The sequence below is a fragment of the Suricata suricatta genome, chromosome 3 (genome assembly GCF_006229205.1).
Source record: "Suricata suricatta isolate VVHF042 chromosome 3, meerkat_22Aug2017_6uvM2_HiC, whole genome shotgun sequence".
Lineage (NCBI taxonomy): Eukaryota > Metazoa > Chordata > Mammalia > Carnivora > Herpestidae > Suricata > Suricata suricatta.
The window spans coordinates 89841162-89867521 of NC_043702.1; positions in this window are offsets into that span (position 1 = coordinate 89841162).

Below are 26360 nucleotides of genomic sequence, written 5' to 3' on the forward strand. Positions count from 1 at the left end.
CATCTCTTCTTACTGGTCATGCCTCTCACTTTCACAGTATCCCACTGAGTAAGTCCACTTTTTTTGCTCTAGGGTAGACCAGGTGCCCAGCTGAATGGCAGCATCCAGAGCTGTCAACATGAATAATCAACCCACAGCAGGATCTTTACTGGGGAGTCAAAAGAAACCACTGTCATCTGGTGCTATTTATTAACTTTACCAGAGGGTCTAATGCCTAGAGATAATCAAATGTCTACAATAGATCACAGCATAGAGCAGCTCACTCAACAGACTCTGCACAAGACCCCCACCCACCCATGGGCATTGATAAAGGAATTTTCTCGATGAGTAATTTTCCTGAGGGTTTCCAGGGAAAGAACTTTCTCGATAGTGATGGAATGTTCTTCAAAAGCACAGTGGGAAAATTCCTTTGAAGACTAGTACACCTCTGACCAGTTACCACCTTACATTTCCCTTTGATGATTCCTAGAAGCCTTTAAGTTACAAAAAAGTATTCCAGGGAACCTGGGTGGCTCAGTTGGTTGAGCATCTGACTCTTGATTTCAGCTCAGGTCATGATCCCAGGGTTGTAGGACTATGCCCCGCAACGGGCTCTGTCTTGAGCATGGAGCCTGATAGGATTCTCTCTCTCCCCCTGCCCTCTCCCCTACCCCTTCCTCTCTCAAATAAAAAATTAAAAAGACAAGTGTTCTGATGTGGTGATTTCCAGTACATACTGGCAGAAGCTGTTTGAATATGAAAAATATAGAAAATTTAAAATTGATTATAAAATGGTTTTGCAATGTGACAACCACTGACATTGGGTTTACATATTTTAGATAAAAGTGTGTCCTATATGTTAATGAAATGTTCAAAGTATTTGGGTTGGTTGTTTAAAAAAAAGTGAAAAAACTGCTGATTTAAAATTCTCTGGGGTATCTCTGGGGGACAGATGGAGCTCACCATCTGTCCATGAGGTCTGCCCCTGCCTCATGGCTCACAAGAAATCACTGGGCCTGAGCAAAACAGGTTAGGAGTAGATCCTTCCAGGCTGCCTATGAAGAGACACACTCCAAATACTCTGCTTCACATGAGGTGGAGCCAGACACAGACTCCTCTGGGGCCCACGGAGTTGTTTCTCGACTTGTTTCTGCCGCACAGGACATCATCATCAGGAATGGCTGCATCCCCTCCACCTACCCGACTTACCCAGCGCTACTCAGAGGACCTAGAGGTGGTGAGAGCAAAGCTTGTGTGAGGGCAAATGCACTATTAGCCACTACTTAGCCTTTGCCATCCCAGAAGAATGACTTTGAAGGACTCATGAGGGGACGAAGAATCTCGTGGCTAAAGCACAGGCATGAAGCCCTCGCACACACCCCATGCAGAGTCAGGCTGTGGGCAAACCAGTACTGGCTGTCTCTGACTTCTGCTCCAATAAAAACAAGGCTGCCCCAGTCGCTTGCAAAGTGGGAGTGCCAGATACTATATTTTCTGGCCCAGCTTTACTGCTGGGTCACGACACACAAATGATGAGCCCTAAAAGGACCTTCGGGCACAGAGTGGGAATATGTGTCCTGCTGAATTGCCAGTGTTGCCAGTCGGCCGGGGGTTCTCACTCCGCTTTAGCCAGAGACAAAACCCGGCAGCACTGATGTGCTGTCATTTATATGACCTCCCCTCATGTTTAAGGTGCTGTAGCTACGGCATCACATGGTACCACTGTGAAACTGAGCTGAGGACAGCTCCAGTCATGATCTCTGAGATCACAGGCCCTTTGTCAGTCAGGGTACTTATGCTGACAACAATGCAACATCTGTGCATTGATGGGTAGTGAAGACATCCCTCCTGGGGAGAGATGACAACTGAGCCTTTGAATGCTCTCCTTTCCAGCCTTCCTCTTCCCATCACCATGGCACAAAGAGGAGAGCCCGCTCATGGTTTAGAGGTACCACAATTACTGCTGCTCCCACAGCTGTATAGTACAGATTCAACTTCAAATAAAAACTAATCTTTGCTGGTTAATGTTGGCGAAGTGGAGGAAGGAGAGACGTTTGTATGAGACGGAGACTCTGGTTGAATTAACCACATGTCACAGTGATTTACAGTGGGGGTCTTCTTGGATCATTTTCACACTAATAATGATTTATTTATGCAAGACTCCACAGTGTCTGCCTGTTTTATTGCTACATAGCACAGCAAGGAGATCCTTAGAACATTCTCTTAACAGAAAGAAGGTATTCCTCCACATCTGAGATACTAAGAACCTGAGATGTCCAGGTTTCCTTCCCACAGGGGCTTGGACTCAGGGCATGAACTGTAGTGGGCCTGCCTTACCACCAGAGGGTGCCCTGTGGTCACTTTTTCCTCTCCCTCTCAGCTCTAGGTTGGATGTCCCTCCTGCGTTTGGGCAGAACCGAGTGTCAAGTACATCACACAAATTAATACTAAGGGGTTTTTGTTTTTGTTTTTGTTGTTCTTAGGAATGCCTCCTGAGATGATGTCAGTCAGACTTTCACCATACACAATTATTCTGTTTGGGGCAATGTCCTTGGACCCATGCTATTAGGAATCCTAACCAAGTAATAGTTCTCTGAACATTGTGTTTTCATCACACCAGCTGTTCATGTTTCCAAAATACTTATTTCAAAACAACACACTATTTAAATACTGTGATTCCAAGAGGCAGGGCACAAGGGGAGAGTAGAGAATCTCTCACTAGCGCATCACTGCAGTGAGTTTCCCAATTCCCACTAATACTTATCTGCTCTTCTATCACTGGCCTTCCCAGTCATCTGGGACACAGAAAGCTATCAACTGTATTAACAGAATGAATAGGTTTGGTCATTCCTATGACAAAAAGATAACGTGATAAATCGGATGGCTATAGTTCAGATGGCCAATAGCCATGGACCTGAATTTTCTCTGTGTACAATGTACTGATTTATCAGAAAGTGTGACTGTTCCCCGTTGCTTCCCAGCCAGCATTTTCTTCTCTGAGCCTCCCAAATCACACTACCATCTACTTCATGTGTTCATATGTACTCCTTTCTAATTTTTCCCACATTTTCATGAATTATCTCATTGGCATCTCATAATACAAGGTTGAGGTGAAGAGAGAAGGTATTGATGAACTTTTCCAACTTTCCCAAGCAAAATCTGTTGGTCTCCTTGATGTTTCCATATGTTACATAGCCCTTTATTGTAAGTATCTTTGCTCTTTTGCAACTTCTCCTTTATCAACCACTGTGTGTTCTACCTACCATTGTGTGCTCCCCTAAGGCAAGGACCAGATCTATCTAACCGGCTTTATATCCCCAAAGCTTTGCAAAGTTTTTGACATACAGAAGAATTTAGTTAATTCATTGTCTGTTCATTTGAATTATTATACCCATTTGACAAATAGGTAATCAAGCCAACCAGAGGGGCTAAGCGACACCACTGCCCAGAGTGAGTAATGGAATGATCCCACTAGGGGAATAAACAGTCAGTGAGGAAATATGCATCAGATTCTGACTCTGGAACAAGGACCCCAATAGATGCAATACATAAAATAACAAGACATGGTCACAGTCCTAGATTCCCACCCAGTGACTTGTGGGGCCCTTTAACTTCTTTGGCTTTCAGTTGTACTTTCTTAAGGATAAGGAGTTTGGAGAATAATATCTATAATGACTCATTTAGCTCTAACACTCTACTACCTTCTCAACATTCCCGCTGGGAAGATGCTGCATATACTTTTGCAGAGATGTATGACATACAAACCAGCATATATGTGTCACACGGACTAACAAAAAAATACCATATTGCCATGTGGAGTCAACGTGGGAAGAGTAGTTCGGTCGCGTAATGAAAGAGAGTCTGGAGGAAGAGAGCACTTGGAGAGTGGAGGAGGGAAGAAGGTTCACCCAAGTGGGACTAGAGCAGAGCCCAGAACTCAGCAGGGGTAGCTGAGGGAGGGAGGCCAACGCTACGGCACAAAGTGTGCATTCAGAGGACAATAGTATCAGGAAGCAGGGGAACTGCTCTTCCCATGGTCAATGGCTTTGTGAGAGGTTTGTGTTTAAAAACTAACTAAATAAAAGCCTGTCGCTACTTCAGCCCGTGTCTTTTCATCTCTATCAGAACCCATGCCCATTTCATTTCTTCTTGCTGTCAAATCCCCCAATCTAATTAGGCTTCACTCTATTGTTCAGTCGCATGACATTCTGAACTTTCACATCATGGCAAAGATCTTAATTATACACTAAGCAGGCTATTATTTTTCCCCTACGAGATGCCAAGGACTTGGAGAGTAAGACTTGTATGTTTTGCTGAATTCCTCACACCTAGATTACAATACATGTTCAATAAATAGACAATGAATTTGTAAATGAAACTCAGCAAAATTTGGAAAGTGACTCTATGTAATGGCAGGGCCACTTTCCAGGTCCCAGTCACTGGTGCCACCTCAGCAGCTGATCCCAAAGTCAAGTGAGGGCATAAGTGACAGTTACAGAGATGGCCCAGGCAGCAAATCTGGACCTGAGCCTTTGGTTTGAGAAATACCACTGCCTAGTTTCATCAGCTGCCCCGCCTTTAGTGTTCTATACCACATCCCCTCCCCATTTCCTCTCAGTCAAAACGGAAGATACACTCCTTTCCAAACACACTTCTCCTAATGAACTTCAGACCTCCTCCCAACCTCCCCAAACTCACCAGTTCAAGCACCTTGCCTCTGACTCAGTCTCCTCATGAATGACTTGGTCTGTATACATCTAAAGCTACAGAGCAGAGTCGTCTGACCCATGCCCCCAGCTCCAGGTCCCTCAGGCTATTTCTGTTTTTAAAAAGCTGAAGGAACTCAGACTCAGAATAGGTGACTCCTTGAAGGTCACACAGCTAAAAATCCATGCAAGGGAATCTAAAGAGAAAAACTCTTTATCATAACACTAGAGAAGACTCAGTGCTTGCCATAAACCAGGAATTCTGCTAAATGCCTCCTTGCATCATCCCTGATGATCCTCTCAAGAGTCTGGCTTGCAGTAGGTATATTATTAATCCCATTTTACAGTCAGACCTGAATCACAGATTAGTTATAGAAATAGCCCAAAGTTGCTCAGCTTAAGGAAGAAGATGTGGATTCTAACTCAGGACCAAATCAGACCCCAAGGCCTGAACTCATTTCCCTTCATATTCATCACTCTGATAATGAGGTGGATTTTTCTCTCTCCCATACTCTCACCCAATTATAAATTTGCTCAGCAATGGGGCCACACTGTGGGAGAACTGACCATGGTTCATGAAAAGTATTTCAGAGTAGGACTCCCCCAGAGCAATCTTTCTTCAGAAAAATTAAAAACTCAATCTCCAGTATACCATGCCCAACCTTCCTACTTCTCCAGATACTCCTTCTTTCTTGCTTTTCCATCCTCAATGAAGCCGGGACCCTCCATATCTCCTCAGCAGCCACCACCCAGGCCTCCCCTCCTTCTTCCCAACTGCTTCACCAGCAAACTTCTCCAGGAGGGATGCATCAAACAAACCCAGTGACTGTAGCGAGCACGCACCTACCATGCATTGGGGCATACCTTTAAAATTCAAGCACATTTTAGCCAAATCATCAAAGCCCAGTTCCATCAATTCTGTCATCAATTCTGTTGTAAAGGCTTGTGTTTGATTCTCAGAGGTGGCCATCTGATGCTGTTGCTCTAGGCCAGCATTTCTGCTGCCTTGGGAGTTAACAGCTTTTATAGCCCTGGGGGTGCCCTCAATGGGGATCAAGTACTGGATTTTAACACAGAGCAAATTTAAGAGGGAGAGAATATGGTCCAGAGCACAAAGGCTGTGGGTGTGTTCCCATTGCCTCTTCAAGCCCTAGCACTCTGAAACTGGGAGTTTACTACTAATACTGAGCTCATACTTCGTGACTTACCTACCTTTTTTATAAGTTTATTTGAAGAGCAAAAGCATGTGCACATGGGGGAGGGAATGAGAGCGGGCAGAGAGAGAGAGAGAGAGAGAGAGAGAGAGAGAATCCCAAGCAGCCTCCACTAACAGTGCAAAACCCAACATAGGGCTCAATGGTGAGATCATGACCCAAGCAGAAATCAAGAGTCAGAAGCTTAACTGACTAAGCCACCCAGGCAGCTCTATGTTTCTTCATTTGATCCTTAAAACCACTGAATGAAGTAGGTTTCACTGTCTCCAATCTACCAGTGAAGAAAATGAAATACAGAGATCAGATAACTTCCCACAAGCTTTAAAGGATTCGGGGGTCCAGCTCTCTCTGACCCCAAAGCTTTGAGTATTTATCATCACACTGAGCTGCCTTATCCACCCTCCCTGTAAGACTTAAGATTTTACAAAGCAAAATCTAGCTCTTACCTTCCCAGACAATGCCGGCTAGAGAATCAGTCCAAGGAGCTGTGTATAGTCAGCAGAGAGCAGAGACTGCATATGACATGCAAGCAGACATTTGTATTCTTCCTGCCGTGAGAGTTCTGCTCCCAGGTCTGACGTGTCTACCTGTATAACTGTGCGAACAGATCCAGAGTGATTGGCCGTTCTGCTTATTTATTCTTTGCATTTGAATTGTTTAGATTCGTTGGATCAACAAAACTTATAAATGGCAAATTAAACAAGAGATGGACGTGCCGAATGCAAGCAATATTGATCAGAACACCAAGCAGGTCTTTTAACATATGGCCCCAAATTCCGAGACTATTGACAATTTTCGTGAAAGCCTTTTAATAATCATATATCTGCTTTGGCTTTTCAACTACCCCCCAATTTCGGGTGGTGAAATCACAGCATATTATTTTAATCCCTTTATAATGGACTAGAGTTCAATTCAAAAAGCCACGTCTCCTGATTGCTGGTGGTAAGAGGCAGGTCTCATGGCCACACAGATCCTCAAAAGCCTACCATGCATTCCCTGTCTGAAAACCACAAAGGCCTTGGGGCCTGCTCCTCTTATTCTAAACCAGGGCTCCTAAAATCCAGTCCCCAGACCAGCAGCAACAGCATCACCTGGGAAACTGTTAGAAATGCAAATCCTTGGGCCCTTTTGAAACCAACCCCTATATCAACATCATGTGAAACAGGGCTTTCCCACAACAGTCCCTCAGTAAACATTCGTGGTTTGTTGGGTAAATAACGCACAGAGAGGGAACAGAGAGGAATGAGTATAATGGAGAACCAACTGGCTGCTGAATGCCCTCTCCTTCACATTTGCCCAAGGGCGCTTCTATTCCCCAACACAGCGCTGTTCTAAATTGAGCCAGCCTCAGAATCATCTGAAAACACAGATTTCTGGGCTGCACCCCAGAGCTTCTGATTCAGAAGGTCTAGGCTGGGGGCCAAGAACATGCATGTTAACAAGTTTCCCCAGTGTTGCTGATGCAGCTGGCACAGGGACCACACTCTGAGAAGCTCTGCCCCAGAGGTGAGACCTCCCTGTGTCCACTTTCAGCCTCCCTTTCTGGCCTTGAGTAGTACACTTCTTTTAAAGCCTTTTCTCCAGACTTCTCAAACCTTGGCTCAAAACACTGCCGAAGGGCTGGTCCAAAAATAACTAAAACCAAAACAAGAATGAATTCCTTTCTCTTTAAAGGAACAGGCAGGAATCTACCTTAATAATGCAACAGGTACTTTCTTCACTCAGGAAATAGAAAAGCAGGTATGGCACAGTTACTAGAAATTGGTGGTCAATTTTTCTGCTGGGCAGGCAGAAAATATGCATTCTGAATATTTAATTCCTTTTCAGAAAGGAAATTTGCTCCAAAGTTGCTGGTAGCCTTTAGAGTTTGCCCAGCCATGAGATGGCAGCACTGAGTTGGTGTTTGCATTAAATGTAATGCTGGGCTCCCAGAGCCCCTGTCCTTGGTCTCAGGGTGACTACCTAGAGCAAGGCAATAAGTAATGGACTAATACATTTGATGGAACAAGCATTGGCTATAGCTTTCCCTTTTAGGAAAGGTAGCATTTAAGAAATTTGTCCACCAAATGCAAACCATGGAACACAGATCTAAAATGGGGTTGCATGCATTCCACTCAGGCCCTAAAGACAGAGTCTCAACCCACACTCAAATTAGGAAACACAGAGGTGTTAACGGGTCATACTGTACCAATGGGAGGCAATGGGAAGAACCATAAATCTGTGGACACCCACCCTCCATAAAGTCTGGGACATGCAGCCATCTTAGTTACAAGGCAACTGATGGTGACCTGAAGTTAAAAAGTCAACTCAAAATAGATTAAAGACCTAAATGTGAGATATGAAAACATAAAACTCCTAAAAGAACACATGGGCAGTAAACTCAGGACATCAATCTTAGCAAGATATTTTGTGATCTGTCTCCTGAAGCAAGAACAACAAAAGCAAAAATAAACAGTTGGGACTACATCAGACTAAAAAGCTTTTGCACAGTGAAGGAAATCACCAACAAAATGAAAAGATAATCTATTAAGTGGGAGAAGATTTCTGTGAATCATAAACCCAATAAAGGGTTAACATCCAAAATATATTGAAAACTCCTATAACACCAAAAAATTCCAATTAAAACATGGGCAGAGGACCTAAATGGACATTTTTCCAAAGAAGACAAACAGATGGTCAACAGACACATGAAAGACGCTCAACATCATTAATCATCAGGGATACGCAAATCAAAACCACAATGAGGTATCACTTTACACCTGTCAGAATGGCTAGAATCTAAAAGGCAAGAAGTAAGTGCTGGTGAGGATGAAGAGAAAAAGGAACTCTTATGTACTGTTGATGGGAATGTAAATTGGTGCAGCCACTATGGAAACCGGAATGGGGGTTCCTTGTTTAAAAAATAGAAACATCACACTATCCAGCAATTCCACTTCTGGGTATTTATCCAAAGAAAACAACAACACTAATTCAACAGGACATATGCACCTCCATGTTCATTGCTGCATTATTTATAATAGCCAAGATATGGAAGCAACCTATGAATAGATAAAGACAATGTAACACACAGGCACACACACGCACACACACACAGAAGAATGTTACTCAGTCATTTAAAAAAAAAAAAGAATGAGGGGCACCTGGGTGGCTCAGTCAGTTAAGCATCCAACTTCAGCTCCAGTCATGATCTCATAGTTGTGAGTTCAAGCCCCGCATCCAGCTCTGTGCTGACAGCTCAGAGCCTGGAGCCTGCTTCAGATTCTGTGCCTCCCTCTTTCTCTGATCCTCCCCTGCCCATGCTCTGTCTCTCTCTGTCAAAAATAAATAAATATTTAAAAATATTGAAAAAAATTTTAATAAATGAAAATAAATAAATAATAAATAAATAAAAATAAAAGAATGAGATCTGGCAGTTTGCAACAACATGGATGGTCCTAGAGGGTATTATGCCAAGTGAAATAAGTCAGACAGAGAAAGACAAACACCATATGATTTTACTTAAATGCAGAACCTAAAATATCAAAACAAATAAAACAGAAACAGAGAATAAACTGGTGGTAGCCAGAGGGGAGGGGAGGGCAGGGAAGAGGGGAGGAATGGAATATATGAAGGAGATTAAGAGGAACAAACTTCTAGTGACAAAATAAGTAATAAATAAGTCACAGGAATGTAAAGTACAGCACAGGGCATATAGTCAATAATAGTATAATAATTATGTATAATGATAGATGGTAACTAGACTTATTGTCATGATTATTTTGTAATGTATAGAAATTCTGAATCACGATGTGGCACATCCAAAACTAATATAAAATAATGTGTCAACTATATCCATTTTAAAAAAGATAAATAAATTGGTAAATAAACATTGAAAGATACATTAGAAATTTTAAATCCTAAACAAACAGAATCCCATCCCCAAATCTATTCTCTCACAGATTGCCAAAGTATGGTATGCTCTAAGTAACAGGCATTATGCTTCCGTGTCAAGCATAGGAATCGATGGTTTGTGAGCTATTGGCTACTTTGCAATAAGTACAGATAAAACGAAGAGACTCCCAGTGTATCCAGAATGTATGGTGATCACAATGGAGTAAAACTGTTCAGAAAATGCAATTCTTTCTTCTCTGCTCAATCTCCCACCACTGTCACCTCTTCCAGAGGCTTGGTCTGAATTTAAACCTATTTGGGGAGAAGATTTTGCTTCACAGGTATGCTTGCCACCCAGTGTCTCAGAAACAGTCACTCATGCTTCACACAATTCTATGAAAGTGAGTTTTTGTACTGGAATTACCTGCATAACTCCTTCTATTTTCCTTGGCCTTGAAGACAGAACTTGTACATTCTGGAAAGCTCTTTTCCTCAGTTTACTAGATAGATGAGTTGTTCACTAGACAGAGTTGTTCACAGTGGTTTACAATCTTGGCTTATCATAAGAATAATCAGCAGAGTCTTGTTTGTTTGTTGTTTCATCTTTAAAGTACAGATTCCATGTCACAGCCCAGCCTGTGGGGAAGAGGCAGAGAGCTGAAAAGTTGTGCTGGTCTCTAACATGTATGTAGGAATAGTAACACAAATGACCAAGTTCCAATGATCAGTCAGATTCAGAAAAGTCTGCACTAGGTAACACAGCTTTACAGGCTTTAGAGCTTATTCTTTTCATCGTACCGGCAGTGACCTGTAGGACCAGTGGGAAGGAAATAGGTAAGTCTACAGGACCTCCTTTCAGAGGAAGAGGAGAAAGAGACTTGCCCAGAGCCTGTGAGTCCCATGCAGGAGGATTCAGGCTCTGGGCAGGTAGGGGGTCAGGTCCTCTCATTACCCACTTCTAGTTCATCTTCCTCTCTCTCAGAATTTAATCACTTTCCATGGGCTTTGCAGACTCAAGGTTACCAGATCTAGTATTGCATGGCATATAAAAGCCATGAAATCGCCCTTTCCTGTCACTCTGCTCCTTCAGTAAAATAAGTCTTCAGGGAAGACGTAATCCATCCCAGAATTCTGGCAAAGCACCATGGAAAGGAAATGAGTGAAAACAAAGACATGAAGAAAGGGTCAAGTTGCTGGGACTCTTTGAAGGGGAGAATCAAAGACTCAGGGAGGAGTTCATCTTGTCTCTGAGGGCACTGGAATTGTCTGAGCCGGGCCCCAGGCAGCTGGGGTGGAGAGCAAAGCAGCCCTCCACCAGCACTCACGCCCACACAGAACATCTGTTCACACCCGTGTTACTGCAGGGAGCTTTTATTTCTATTAAATGGGGGAGGAGGAAGGCCTTTGGTTGGGGTGGGAAAGAGAGAAGAGAGGAAAATGGAAGGTTTGTGTTGGCACCTCACCCCCACTCAGCCCTGTGGTTTGTCTCTGATTATAGCGGTGATGGTCAGACACCAGACACCTGGTTTTCAGGAGATGTCTTTATAAAGGTTTTGGCAAAGCAGAGTGCTCTTGGGTCCAAGTAGTACAAAGTAAGGTGGGAGACCTGTCTTATATCAAGGTTCAATTAGAAAAGCAGGACCCCTGTGAGTGATATGAAAGATCTACAGGAGTTACATCTTACCCAGCTGTGGGAGGGAGTAGGGCATTCTAAGCAGGATGTTGCCTCTATGCCTGGTGTTAAACTTGATGTTGTCATAGATCAGCTAGACTATCAGTCAAGAAAGAAAACTGGATGTGAACAAGAGCAAGAACAAACTGGAACCCACAAGGGCACACTGGGATCTACAATGGTCTCCACCACCTCCAATCTCAATGCCCTGGGTGATGTGTAGGAGACATGCACAGGCACCTGACAAAGACTCACAGAAGCAGCAGATCTGGTGGGACTGGCAAATCAGTGATAAATGGGGGCAAACTGCCACTCTGCTGTACAGACCATGAGAGTGGAAAAAAAATATGGCTGCTGTTTCACTGCTGCCTTCCAGATCTCACACAAAATATCTCTCCTGAGCAATGCTAAGCTGTGCCTTTACAGAGAAGGGAATTCTGTGACCGGAAATTCTCACTTAGCTAAGCTGACACAATGCAGGTGCATGACAAGATTTTCTCCCTGCTCCAGCAGTTAGGACTTGTAGCTTCGCATATAGCTAGCATTTCATTAAGCTTGGTGAGGACCCTGGAGTCCTCCCAATGGACAGAACTCCAAAACAGGAACCGGAAAGTGAATGCAGCTTCTTGGGTCAGCTTGTTGGGCAGTAGATGTCCAAAAGTGTCTTGGGAAGGAAAAGAAGAAAATGGCAGACTGTTTTATGAGTATATATATATATACTTTATATATATATATATAAAGGCCCATTTAGAGATTCTCCACAAAACCTGAGGGACACTTTGGGCAAGTAGGGGTCAGAGAGTCATACCACTGCAATTTGCACATAAATGGAAATACCGACCCTTGTTGTATTTAAGGATGGGGATGCCTGGACAAGCTGGTTACATAAAGAAGTGGCATCTGATAATGAGCATTTCATAAATTCATGAGCTGGAATGGACTCTGAGCCATTATCTGCCTCTCCTCTCCATGAGCATCTTATATTTCAGTTATGACATGCTACTCGCAGGAGGTCTCTAAATATATCACACACTTAATGCTTTAGAACATTTGTATTTTATGTAGCCTCAACATGAAGACCTCTCTACTCCCCTGTCCTTCCTCACCCCTTAAGAATACAGATTCAAATTCTAAATCTCAGGCCAAGAACCCCTCTTTCCTGGCTTTCGGATTGTATCAGTTTAACAACCTTCCCATGTACCATCTATTGATAGCAGCCTGAACTTCCAAGGCACTCATAATATACTGCACATATTTAAAGTGAACAATTTGATAAGTTTCGACATAGGTATACACCTATGAAAGTTATCACCATAATCAAGACTATCAACAAATTCATCACCTCTAAAAGTTTCTGAATGATATACTTTGTAGGTTTTTTCCCTCACCTCCTTCAATTCTATTCCCTGGAAATCACTGTTTTCTGTCACTATAGATTAGTCTGAATTTTCTAAAGTTTTACTTAATGGAATCATGTAACACAAACTCTTTTTTGTCTGTCTTCTTTCATACTCAGCATAATTATTTCAAGATTCATTCTTCCTGTGTGCATCAAGAGTCCAATCATTTTTTGGCTGAGTAGTATTCTATTGTGTGGAATAAACCATAGTTGGTTTATCCATCCACCTGCTAATGGATAGCTGGGTTGTTTCCAGTTTGAGACTATTACAAATAAATCTTCTATGAACATTCATGTACACATCTCTTTATGCACATATATTTCCATTTGTCTTGGGTAAATACCTAGGAGTAAGATGGCCATATATATGGCAGGAGTATGTATAACTTAAGTGAAAATTTTAAAATATTTTCCAAAATAGTTGTACCATTTTATATTCCCACCAGCAGCGTATGAGAGTTCCAGTTTCTCCACATCCTAGTCAACACTTTATATGGTCATTCTTTTTCATTGTAACCATTCTAATAAGTCTTCAGTGATACTTTGTTGTGGTTTTAGTTTACATTTTCCTAATAACTAAGGATACTAAGCATCTTTTGAGGTGCTTTTGTACCATTTATAGATCTTCTCTGGTGAAATGTCTCTTCAAATCTTCTGCCATTTTTTTCAAATTCATTTATTTTGAGGGTGGGGGAGAGCATGCAGGGTGGGCAGAGAGAGAGGGAGAGAGAGAGAATCCAAGCAGGTTCTACACCATCACCAATAGCTTAATTAGAAGTTCAAACTCACCAACCATGAGATGATGACCTGAACTGAAATCAAGTGTCAGATGCTTAACCAACTGAGCCACCCAGGTGCCCCGCCTATATTTTAAATTGAGTTATTTATTTCTTCTTGAGTTTTGAGTGTTCTTTATATATTTTTGACACGAGTCTTTTATCAGATATAAAATATTTTCTCCCAGCTTGTGGTTTATCTTTTTATTCTCTTAACAGTGTCTTTTGAAGAACAAAACTTTTAATTTTGATGAAGACTAATACAAAAATTTGTAAAGTGAACTACATCTTCCTTTAATCCTCCAGTGATCTATTTATCTCCAATGATCTGTAAATTCTTTGAGGGCAAAGACTAACTTCTTCTATCTCCAGCTTCCTGGCACCAAGACAATGATTAGCACTTAGGAGACACTGAAATTATAGTTCTTAGGGCTACATTATCACTCCTGGCTATTATGGGAGAGGCTCTAAGCTTCCTAGCACCTATATTTAGCAACTATTCCTTTTCACAGAAATCAAAGTTTTTAATCAATAGGACCATTTTTTCTAAGCAAGGAATGCCCTGGTAAGGCCTCTGTACATTTTCATTTATGTCATCTGTTTAATGGAACAGAGAGAGAATGAATAACAGAAAATTCCTCTCCTGAAGATCCTTCATTTGGGAATTCTGCTAGAGTTCTCTTCTAATCTGGGAGAGCAATTTGTCTCTGGAATAAGCAAAGAAAAATCTCCTAACAGTTTCCCAATGGGCAGAAGTCAAAGGAGACTTCATCAAGAAAGCAGTTCAAGTCAATTTCACCATGGATCTGCTACTTTTGCTTCAGGAGAAGAGTTTTATTAAAAGTGATAAAACACCTGCTCTGTGTATAAAAACCACAGCCTGGAGATTCCCTCCAACAGTCCCACAATGTCTGCTAGCCCCAACCAAGGTCTCCCTCAAGGACCAACCTGGCCGGGGCATTGGCTCCTTCAGGCTAACAACAATGAAGGACGTATGAAAATATTATTGGGATGTTTAATTCAAGAGAAAACAACAGCTGGAACATTTTAACAAGCATTTGTCTCATGGTGCCCTTTAACTTCCATCTTTCACAATTAAAGACTAAGTATGTGGCCTGGTTCTAGAAATGTAAGACTAACATAACAACCAATAGCAACTATAAAACCTCTTGCTTTAAAAACCAAGGATTGCAGATAACATATAATTTTAAAATATTTTGAAGATTTGATAAGACTCACACACAAAAAAGTAGGAATTTCAAGGTGCCAAAAAGGAGTATGAAAGAGATGATAGCTTAGAAGCTGGTAATGGTATGGTTTCCATTACATAATGGCTTGATTTTTAAAACAAGAGGCACAATGTTGGACCCAATTCAAAGTAAAGAGTTAGAAGTAAGAATTCTCAAATAAGAACTCTCAAAAAGTGATATATCCTCTCTAAAAAAGAAAAACTACAACAAAATTATCCATCAGGGTAAACAAGTCTTGTCTGCCTCTGAATTCTATATGAGCAAAAACATCTCCTTTGAGAATTAGAAATTTGACCTGGGGTTCAAATTTATCCACATTTTTTAGGAATTCCTCCTCTACTGCCTGGCCCAGTGATAGCTATGAGGCTCCTGTTAAAAGAATAACCATTAATGCCACAATTAATTTACATAAAGGAAAAGGTTAACCTAAGATAAACTCCCTATTAAAAATTTCAAAATCTACAAGGAGAAATCTACCATAAACAAAAGGCAGAAAACACCATAGAAGTTTTAAAGAGTGTGACTGATAAGCTTGATCTAATAGATATCTATAAATCCCCGTATCTAAGAACTAAAGAATACACTGTGTTAGGACTCGAGTCATCTTAAGAATGGCAAACAACAGGGACCCCTGGGTGCCTCACTCAGTTAAGTGTTCAACTCTTGATTTCGACTCAGGTTATGATCTCATAGTTCATGAGTTCTAGCCCCATGGCAGGCTCTGCACTGATGGTGGGGAGCCTGCTTAGAATCCTCTCTCTCCCTCTATCTCTGCCCCTCCTCCACTTGTGCATTCTCCCCCACTCCAAAATAAATAAATACACTTTAAAAAAAAGTAATCCAAACAATAAATATCACATAACCATGCTCTCATTTCCTAACACAACAAAAATAAAAATCTGTAACAAAAAAGATAACCCTTGAAATTCTTATGTGTTTGGAAATTACTCATAGGTCAATAAAAAATTTTAATAAATAGAAAATACTTTGCACTGCAAGTAAGTGAAAATATCACATATCAAAATGTGGGGAATGCAATTCAGGAAGTTCTTAAAGGAAATTTTATATTATACATGTTAGAACTTAAGAAAGCTAAGAGTCCAACTCAAAGTTGGGAAAAGAATGACAGAATAAACTCCCTCCCACCAAAATCTGGGTAATGAAAGAAATTCTGAAGATCAGTAGAAAAATTAATAAAAAAGAAATAACAAAAAAATCAATAAAACCAACAGTTATTACTTAAAAAAATGATTAAGTAAAATAAATAAACCTCTGACAAGACCTCTGATAAGATAGTGATTTATTTAAAAATTACATGCACACCAGGGCACCTGAGTGGCTCAGTCAATTAGGCTTCCAACACTTGATTTTGCATCAGGTCATGATCTCAGAGTTCCGAGTCTGAGTCCTGCATTAGGCTGTCTGCTGTCAGCACAGAGCCCGCTTTTGATCCTCTGTCCCACTCTCTGTCTCTGCCCCTCCAACCCTCCCTCCCTCAAAAGTAAATAAACATTTTTTAAAAATTACATGCAAGCCTATAAGCCACCAAAAAAGAAATGGAGAAAGGAAGCTAATCACACTGCAGTGGAGATTTTCAGAATCATAAGAAAACACTATGAACAACATTTGAATATTCAAATTAAAGTTATAATATTTTAGAAAAATATAATTTAACAAAACCATCCAAGAACTGTACAAAATTTAAATAGCCCTATAATCAATAGATAAAGTGAATAGTTTACAATTAGTTCACACACAAGTACTCTCCACACAGTCACACACATACACAAATATACCCACAAAAAAACCCAACCTCAAATTATTCCTTAGGTCAGTTCTACCAAATATTGCAGGAACAGATATTTTCAATCTTAAAAAAATTGTTTCAGAAAACAAAAAATGAGGAAATGATCCCCACTATTTAGCGAGAGTGACATATCCTTAGATAACCCAGACAGGACAGTGTGGGAGTCAAAAACCATAGGGCAATTTCACAAATATAGCCACACAGAATTTTTATAAATGGATTAGCAAATTAAGTTTAGCAATATACCACAATTTCTTGATCGTGGACTTCATCTTAGCAAGGTTTAATGTTTGAAAATCTATTCATATATTCCAGTTAATAATAAACTAAATAAGAAAAAGAAAAGTTTGTAGAAACAAAAAAAAGCCTATGATAAAATAAATTCTCATTTTGAGATAAAATTATTAGTAGAAATAAAGGGGATTTATTTTTAACTACATAAAAAATATCAAAAGCATAGAGCAAATAATAAAAATGAATAGTGAAAAATTAAAATTTCTCCTTAAAAATAAGGAAAACATAAGGATATTAGCCATTATTGCTTCTATGCAAACTTGTATTGTCAATATTAATGCAGTAAGACTAGAAAAAAAATTTATGATGTAATAATTGGAAAGAAAGAAAAAATAATAATAATTCACAGATAATGCTGAGCAACACAGAGAAGTCAAAAACATCACAGACAAATTGACAGAACTAATAAAAACATTCACAAAAAGTTGCTGGCACAAAACAATACCTCGTTCTTACACACTAGCAACCAACATATAAAAAATGTTATTTTGAAAAACATAACAATACCAACAAACACTTATAAAGAACACAGAAATACACTTAACAGATGATGTGAAAACTTTTATGGACAAAATTACATTTTCTTTCTCTCTCCTCTCTCTCCCCTCTTCTCCCTCCCCCTCCTCAAACCCTCCTCCATCTCTCCATTTCACCCCTCTTTCTCCTCAACCCCATTCCCTTCCTCCCCACCCCCACACCCCGACTCTCAGTAAAATTTGGAGGCAGGCAATCCAGACCTGAGAAAACTAATAATATCTTCCATGTGTATACATATTTTCAGGAATCAATTTTTTCACATTAATCCATAAATTCAAGTTTTGTCATATATCCCAGAGAATTTTTGGGTGAAATAAACTCATCATAAAATTTGTGTGAAAGAGTGAAGGGCCAAGAATAGCAAGACTTTTGAAGAAGTAAATGGAAGGGATATACTAATACTGAAATACATGATGAAACCCGGGATTTAAATAGACATTTCTCCCAAGATGTGCATATGACTAATAATCACATGAAAAGTTTCTCAGCATCATTAGTCATTAGAAAATACCAATCAAAACCACAATGAGATACAATTTCATTCTCTGTAGGATAACAATAATCAGCAAGTGGTGAGGATAGAGGGAAACGGAAACCCTCAAACATTACTGGTGGAAATGTAAAAAGGTGTAACCACTCTCAAAAGTTTAGTTGTTCTTCAAAATGCTAAACATAGAATCGCCCTTTTGCTTAGCAATAGCACTCTTAGGTACAGACCCAAGAGAAATGAAAACATGTCCACATAAAAACTTGTAGAGGAATGTTCATAGTGGCATTATTTATTTATAAGAGCCAAGTGGTGGAAACAATCCAAATGCTCACTAACTGACAAATGGATAAACAAAATGTGGTGTATCCGTACAGTGGGATACTACTCAGCCATAAAAAGAATGGTGTACCGATATATGATGCATCATGGATGCAATAGAAAAAATCCTGCATGATAGAAGCCAGACTCAAAAGACCACGTGTTGTATGATTCCATTCCCATGAAATGTCCAGAATATGCAAATCTATAGAGACAGAAGGTAGATTAGTGGTTTTGCCAGGGGCTGGGAAGACAGGATGGGAATGGCTGATAATGGGTACAGGGTTTCTTTTGCAGGTGACAAATGTGTTCAGGAGTTAGGTAGTGAGGTTGGTTGTACAATTCTGTGCACACACCAAATTTTACATTTTGGTAAGGCAAATTTTATGGGACATATACTATATCTCAATAAAAAATATTAATTAGGGGGTGCCCTGGTGGCTCAGTCAGTTAAGTATACAGCTTCAGCCCAAGTTATGATCTCACAGTTTGTGAGTCTGAGCCCCATATCGGGCTCTCCACTCTCAGCACAGAGACTGCTTTGGATCCTCTGTCTTCCTCTTTCTGTCTGCCTCTTCCCACCTTGCATGTTCTTTCTCTCTCTCTCTCTCTCTCAAAAATAAATAAACATTTTAAAATATATGTATTAAATACATATATGTGCATTAAAATATGTATTAAAATGTATAAAAATATGTATTTTAAATGTATAAAATATGTATTAGAGACTTACAAGGTTATAGTAATTAAAACAATGTAGCATTGGTAAAGGAATAGATACCTTGACCAATAGAAATGAATACAGAGCATAAAAGGGATCCACATATATAAAAGTCAGACACACAATACAGGTAATGCTATAAATCAACAGGGAAAGGATGGAGCACTGAAGGAATGAGGAAAAAAATAAAAGAAAAATAGAATTAAGTTTCTCACCCATTCACAAAAACTACTAAATTTTAAATGGATAACAGCATGGATGTGAAAAAGCAATACTGTAAAACCTTTAAAAGAAACATAGGAAAATATCTTTAATGAATTTGGGACAGAAAAGGATTTCTCAAGTCACAAAAAGAAAAAAGACAAAGGGAAAGGAAGTATGGATCTTCCTCAACTTCAGATGGGGTTATGTCCCAACAAACCCACCATAAGCTGAAAATACAGCATGTGGAAAATGCATTTATACACCCAACCTACCAAACATGCTCAGAACACTTTTATTAGCTTCCTGATGGGCACCATCATCTAACACAAAGCCATTTTACAATAAAGTGTTGACTCTCTTGTGTAATTAAGTGACTGCTGCGCTGCAGGGCAGAAATAGGATGGCTGTCCAGATACGGAGTGGTCACAGGTGGATCAGTTCCTTGCCCTCAAGCTGCCGCTGCCCAGCATCAGGAGAGAGCAGCGCACAGCATAGCACTAGGCTGGAAAACATCAACAGTCAAAATCCGAGGTTTGGTTGCTACTCAAAGCAGACTGCCTTTGCACCATCATAAAGTTGAAAAATTGCTAATCAGGGACTGTCTGTATAACAATTAATTTAAAAACACAAAACAATCATAGTATGACCATTTATAAAAACATCCAGTGCAGTTAAAATATAAAGTCCTTCATGAGAATAACATACATTAAGGTCAAGTGAGTGGCTACCTTTGGGGAAGGAGGGAGAAAAAAGGGGAAAAGGGGGTAGGGGCAACAGCTGTATAGGAATTAACTTTCTTTTCTTTTCTTTTCTTTTTTAATTTATTTTGAGAGAGACAGAGACAGCATGAGTTGGGGAGGGGCAGAGAGAGAGAGGGAGACCAAGAATCCCGAGCAGTCTCTGCACTCTCAGTGCAGAACCCTATGCCGGGCTCCAACTCACAAACCATGACCTGAGCCGAGATCAAGAGGCAGAAGCTGAACTGACTGTGCCACGCATGCACCCCATCCTTTCTCTTTTTTAAGACCTCTTAAAGCAAAGGCAACAAAACAATAGCCACTGTTAACACTCTGTAATGGATAGTAAGGCTCTGCTATATCATTACCTCTCATCTTCTGTCTCTTTGAAGTGTTTCATGAATAAGAAAAAAATCTTTTATGGGGCACCTAGGTGACTCAGTCAGTTAAGCGTCCCATTTTGGCTCAGGTCATAATCCCTCAGCTTATGAGTTCTAACCCCACAGTGGGCTCTGTGCTGACAGCTTATAGCCTGAACCCTGCTTCGGATTCTGTGCCTCCCTCTCTCTCTGCCCCTGCCCTGCTTGTGCTCTGTCTCTCCTTCTCTTTGCCTCTCTCTCTGTGTCTCTCTCAAAGATAAATAAACATTAAAAAGAAGAAGAAGAAAAATCGTGTTACATATTAACACACCGTCTGGCCTAGAAATCTGAAGACCTACCACCCACCAGCCTCCTAGAGTCACTGCTTTGGCGGTGGAAGCACAGACTGTCAATCATCTTCCTGAAGTCACTCAGCAAACGCGTGCCTCAAGTGGGGCTGAATGTTGGCTACACTCCACCACAATCGCCTGCTCCTTCTGGAAACAGCATATGTCTGCCATTCTGGGCAAGCATTCGAGGTATTCCTCTCTCAAGTGTTAGGCGAATTTACTAACACCAACAAGAAGTCAGAGGGAAAACTTAAATCATTGTCTTTGCAAATGGCTGTTTTCTGCTACTACTGAGAACTTACTCCACCATAAAATCATTGAGGGAAGGGGGAGTAAGGGCATGAGAATGAAGTACCTCTAATCCTGTGAAGTGTAGACATTACCCCTGTGCTCAGTGGGGCTGTTTCTCTGCATCCTTGCTCTCCTGGTAGACACACATGCCCAGGCAAGGGCATCCATCTGCAGCTGCTAAGTCAGGAGAGGGTAAAAGGGCACTTAGAGAGCCTCCCCATAAATGGGGGCCTTAAGGAAGAGGCCTGCTAACAAGCAAGAAGGGGGACATCCAACCTAAGAGAATCAGAGAAACCCTGCCTGCTCACCTCTTCCTCTTTGGACACAGAACATGAGAGAGTCACTTCTGCACAGAGGTTAAGGGTACAGAATGATGCCAAGCTGGGTTCTAGAAAGCAGGCACAACTTTCCCTGAGGCAGCATTTCTTAACCTTAACCACAACTTACAATAACTAGGAAATCAAGAAATACAGATGGCCAAGCCCCGCTCCCAAAGATTCTGATGCAAATGGTTTGAAACAAAACCACTGGTATTATTTTAAAGCTCCTTAAGTAATTTTATGAACAGCCTCTTTCCTAAGGACTCACAAATAATTTGGGAGGATTTTTAAGAGAAATGACTTCCAAGCCTAGACTCTAAACCCAGCTCTCCCACTTATTAGGTGAGCTGGGGCAAAGTACTGTTTGACTCAACCTTAGTTTCCCCTTTGAACTTGGGGACAATAATACCTACCTTTCAGTGATGATAGTAATTGAGATGATACAGGCAAGAGAGCCCGCCACTTGGCTGTCATTATTAACAGTCATCTGTGATCAAATACATACACAATCGTGGTGACAATTTGAACCAGAGAAAAGCCAAGGTGCCTGGGTGGCTCAGTCCCTTAAGCATCCAACTTCTGCTTAGGTCATGATCTCATAGTTCATGGGTTTGAGTCCCATGTGGGGCTCTGTGATGACAGCTCAGAGCTGGAGCCTGCTTCAATTCTGTCACCCTCTCTCTCCCTTCCCCTCCCTCGCTCACACTCTCTCTCTTTCTCTCTTAAAAATAAATATTAAAAAAAGAAACAGAGAGAAGTCATTACCTTGCATGTCTGTCACTCCCATGTTTGTGAAGCAGGGTGATCCCCACAGGGCCAACCTGGTTCTTTCTGGATCAACCATTGGTCTTTGGCTTGAAGGAAAGTCTTTGAGCAATTAACTCTCTTATTCAAAGTAATGGAAGAGAGCTATGAGTAGGGCTCTAGATTGAATGTTTGTGGCCCCAAAAATTCATATGTTGGAAATTAACCCCCCATGTGATGGTACGAGGACACAGGACATTTGGGAGGTGATTTGGTCACAGGAGTGGAGCCCTCATGAATGGGATTAACACCTTTATAAAGAGCCCCCAGAGAGCTCCCTTGCCCCTTCTACTGTGTGAGGACATAGCAAGAAGATGGCTACCTAAAACCAGGACACAGGCCTATCCATACCAGACATACATAGGATCTCTGAGGGCCTTGATCTTGGTCCAGCCTCCAGAACTATGAGAAATAAGCATCTGTTGTTTATAACCTACCCAGTCAGTGGCATTTTGCTACAGCAGCCCAAATGGACTAAGCCAGGTAAGTAACCAAAAGACCCCCCCCATTTGAGATTTGAAATGTATCACAGGCTGTGGTAGACAGAATAATGCCCCCCAAAGATGTCCACATCCTACTCCCCAGAATCTGTGAATATGTTAGGTTACATGCTGAGGAGAAATAAGGTTGCAGATGGAATTTAGGTTGCTAATCAGTGACTTTGGCAGGGGAAAACTGGATTTGAAGTGGGCCTAACATAAGAGGGAGGCAGAAGACAGCAAACCAGGGAGATGATATCATGAGGACTTGACTCACTATTGGAAGGAGCAACAGGAAAACAGAGAAGACATAAGGAAGCAGTGTGGGTGGCCTCAAGAAGCTAGAAAGAGAAGGGAACCAGAACTTCCCCTAAAGCTTCCAGAAGGAACATAACCCCACTGATATCTTGACTGTAGCCCATGGAAACCCACATCAGACTTCTGACCTCCAAAACTGTCAGATAATAAACAGGTGTTGCTTTAAGCCATAAAGTTTGTGGTAACTTTTTTTCCAACCTCCAATTCCTTTTTTTTTTCTTCTTCTTTTTAGGTCTTTTCTTACGGGACACCTGGGTGGCTCAGTCAGTTAAGCTTCTGACTTTGGCTCAGGTCATGATCTCATGGTTTATACGTTTGAGCCCCACATCAGGCTCTGAGCTCATAGCTCAGAGCCTGGAGACTGCTTCAGATTCTGTGTGTGTGTGTGTGTGTGTGTGTGTGTGTGTGTGTGTGTGTCTCAAAAACAAATAAACATTAATATATATATCCATTGCTGTGGGTCAGCACATGGTATCAAAAAAGCCTCAGGGACTTTGTAGTCTGTGGTTCCAGCTGGGGGTGCCCATCTTGAGTTTGTGGTAACAATTGTAATACAAAATCATAGACCATATACTTGTATAACCAGAAGGATTTCAGGCCCTCTCCCTGGGTGTCCTTGGCTAAATTAGATGACTGAGGAGGGGAGCAGGGGGTGGGACACAAAGGGGGTCTGCAGGCCAGAGAGAAAATGACCTTAACAACCGCTGCTTAAGACAAAATCCAATTTATTCACTCATTCATTCCAGAACAACTGCTAAGCATCCTCTGTGCTGGATGACAGGGACACTGGAGGACAAGGGCATGGCCTCACACTTAGCAGGCAGAGACAGAAACACAGAGTTAGAAATGCCCTGGTCTATGACTGACATCAGGAAGTGATGTTCTGTCTGCATTTGGAAAACTAGCAGGTGTGTGAGGTGCAAACTACTTTCCAGGAAAAGAGAGAGGTGTGAGCAAATGCAGGGCTCTTGTGAAGACAAACGCTCATAAATCATCCCACACACCTCCAAACCAGCAGGTAAGACTTATGCTCTGCAAACCCTCACCCCCGGCCAAATGCTGCTCTTCCCAGGTGAGCCCAGCCTGACCCACAGCAGGCTCTGATGGAGGGACTCCCTAGCTCACACATCCCTACCTTCCATGATCTCCATTGTACTAGTACCTCTCGTACCACTACTCATCCTCGCTCTGGGCTCACCCCAGGAGCATCCCCACCCCCTCTCCCACTCCAAGAGCCCCTGAGACACAGCCCAGCCCATCCTCCTCCCTGATGGACCTGTGTCTCCTCTCAGCCCTTCCTCCAGCCTTCCACTACTGCTGTTCATATCCCGGTGCTACTGAGAGAGAGAAACAAAGACGCTAGGCTCTCTCCTTAGAAACTTTCTACAAACTGTTCCTTCTCCTCTGGAAAATAAATAGGGAGATTAGGTTCATACAGTGTGCCAATTTTCTAATGCACTGGAGGTTAGACCTTATTCCAAACCAGAAGAAAGTCATGCTCCTTCTAGAAAGGAAAGAGAGCTCTTCTTCCACAATGGTGATGTTAGGGATGGTTTAGAAGCTTCCAACTCCCACCCAGCCATCCCAGTTTTTAAAAATGATAACATTCTGTGATATGGACAATTGCCATTTCATCAGTTGTATTTTAAATGTGACCTATATCTTAAGAAAAATGCCATCTTCTCATTGATCAGTATTATACTAAGTAATTTTTGAAAAAGCTTCAAAAAGGTTCCTGTTCTCCTCTCCTCTTACTGCTCAATAGGACTGCTGTCACATTGCTCCTGGGTGTGAATTCTGCAGCTTGCCGGGATTCTCACCACAGAATCGACTAATTATGGATATCAGCTAGGATGGGCTTCAAACTACACGTGCCATCGGCACTGGTCACCCAATCTCTGGGTCTTTAAGAAAAGACCCTTGAAACTAACATGGCAGATATTTCTACCAGCCCAAAGCACTAGAAACACAACTTTGAAGAGTAAAGGATTTCCAAGCCAAGATTTAAAATCAAGAATGTGTCCACTTTATAAGTAAACAGCGCCTCAGGCATATTGCATCTAATGCATCACTGTTCAATCTAGATCATTAGGAGGGGGATTTACAGTAGCTTTTGATGGGCCTAAGGAAGAAACCTCACCTGTTTCACAATTTTGCTGAGGCCTGCCTGAGCAGAAACCACATAGCCGAAGGCTAATGTAAAAAAGAGGTACTTTACACAAACCAAGATGGAAAAGATGAATCAATGCATGTTTTTCTTTATTTGTATGGTTGTTTGGGGGCCTAATGTTTCCTTTATAACTGAAAACAATAGTCACACTGTGTGTGGGAGAGATGTGACCAGCAAAGTCATCCTGATGCCCCAGCACTTTCTGTACTGTATACGCTCAGCAACAGAACCTGATCGGTGGTTATGAACATCATTTGCTTAGCTGGTGAATGGTTGCCTTTCTCACTCCACTTTTGACCACTTGTGAAAAATCCATGGCTAGGATTATATATGCTAGGTTGCCCACAAAGCTGACTGGCACACCCCTGAAAATTGGCTTCTCAGCTGTGTACAGCTGAGTTAAAATATTCTAAGGGGTTTCAACCCTGGGCTATTGAATGTTCTATGTGACTTTCAAACTGTTCTCACCCACCTGGACATGTTGTCTGCATGCTGTTCCTGCTTCCATACACAGGGCAGGCCTGGCAGCTTCTCCCCATCACTCTGAGCCCTTCCAGACTCAGCTCTCATTCCTCTCTTCCAGACTGGCTGCTGCCCCTTACCTGATTCCCTTTGTGCCCTACATCTGCCTGTAGTGCCAACACAGCAGAATAATACAGAGGTAGTAAATTGGACTCAAGCTACACCTTGTTTAATTTTGTACCTCCAATGTGTAAAACTATAACTAGCATCTAATAGGTTCTCAATAGAACCTACTGTGTAGGTGAAGCAGATGCATGTCATTGGGAAAGCTCTGTCCCTTCTAAGAAAAGTTTGGAAAGAAATTGGCAAGGGCCTGGGCCAATCCCAACCAGAATGCTGGTTGGGTGGGAAGATGCCCTCGCCTGAAGCCCACCTGCTACTATTCTCCATTTGTGGTGAGCTCCTAAAATTCTATTATACTAGCTAGTGAGAGAAGCTGGCTGCACAAATCACTTTACTAGCTGACTTCTTTTCTCTTAAAGTTGAAGAGAAGGACATTTCATCTGATGGGAGAACAAGGACCAAGCTAGAAGTTAGAGAGATTTGCTGTCCAGAGCCTAACTCTGCAACACACGAGGTTGTACATGGCACATCTTCTCTCTGGTCTTCGGCTTGTCCTTAAAATCAGATGGATGCATGCCACTTCACACCCACTATGATGGCTACCATGAAAAGATAGTAACGTGTTGGTGAGGATGTGGATAAATTAGAATCTTCAATATGCTGCTGGTAGATATAAAAACAGTACAGCCACTTTGAAAAATAATGGTAGT